This window comes from Condylura cristata, unplaced genomic scaffold (assembly GCF_000260355.1).
Source record: "Condylura cristata isolate star-nosed mole 26May11 unplaced genomic scaffold, ConCri1.0 scaffold00023, whole genome shotgun sequence".
NCBI lineage: Eukaryota > Metazoa > Chordata > Mammalia > Eulipotyphla > Talpidae > Condylura > Condylura cristata.
This window is the reverse complement of record NW_004567124.1, coordinates 27,344-28,374: the sequence shown is the minus strand read 5'-3', so window position 1 is coordinate 28,374 and position 1,031 is coordinate 27,344. Positions and strand designations below refer to the sequence as shown.

Here is a 1,031-nt window from a genome sequence, read left to right as displayed (position 1 = left end):
AAAGATGTCTGTTCTTCATGAAGTTTCACTGTTAACAACAGAATATGTATCAATAATCACTTGGAAAGGGTGTGTGTTTCGATGAAACCATTTAGTTGTTTTTTTCTAAAATCCATAAATTTACTGAACACTCTCCTTATTGCTATCTTCATCTCTCTATTCCTCAGTGTATAGATGAGTGGATTTAGAAAAGGAGTCAAAACTGCATCAAATATAGCTAGAAATTTATCCAGATGTGTTGAAGGAGATGGTGATACATAGAAAAAAATCAATGGACCAAAGAATAAAACCACCACAATAATATGAGCTGACAGAGTGGAAAGAGCCTTGGATGAACTGCCTGAAGAGTGTTTCTGAAGAGTGACCAACATGAAAATGTAGAAGAGAATAAGTAAAAAAAATGCACCCACTATTAGCAGTGACCATGTACTCTAGTTTATAGGTATCTGTGCATGCAAGGTTGATGAGCCGGGGTATATCACAGTAAAAGCTGTCTAATACATTTGGGCCACAGAAGGGCAAGTTGACCACACAAGCCAGTTGAGCCAATGAGTGGATAAGACCAATAGTCCATGCAGCCACCAAAATCAAAATGCACATTCGTGGGCTCATGATGGTCAGGTAGTGGAAGGGCTTACATATGGCCACATATCTGTCAAAGGCCATAGCGATGAGAAGCACCATCTCAATGCCTCCAACAGCATGACTAAAGAAGATCTGAGATATACAGCCTCCAAAGGAAATGACTTTCTGCTTCCTGAAAAGATCATAGATCATCTTGGGTGCTGCAATGGAGCAAAATATCAGGTCAATGATAGAGAGATTGGCTAAAAGAAAATACATGGGGGAATGTAAGTAAGGGTCAGAGGTCACAGTGATAACTATAAGGAGGTTTCCCATCATACTAGACACATAGAACAGACAAGAAAAGCAAAAAATAAGAAGTTGAATCTTCCAAGAATTGGAGAGTCCCAAGAACACAAACTCAGACACCACAGAGTTGTTGGCTCTATTCATTTTCTCATTTAATA

General features: G+C 38.8%; 1 pseudogene; it reads right to left on the bottom strand.

The window, feature by feature from the left end:
• Nucleotides 1-56: 56 nt before the first annotated feature.
• LOC101625638 lies at nt 57-1,017 on the bottom strand (annotated as a pseudogene).
• Between the last annotated feature and the right edge of the window lie 14 nt (nt 1,018-1,031).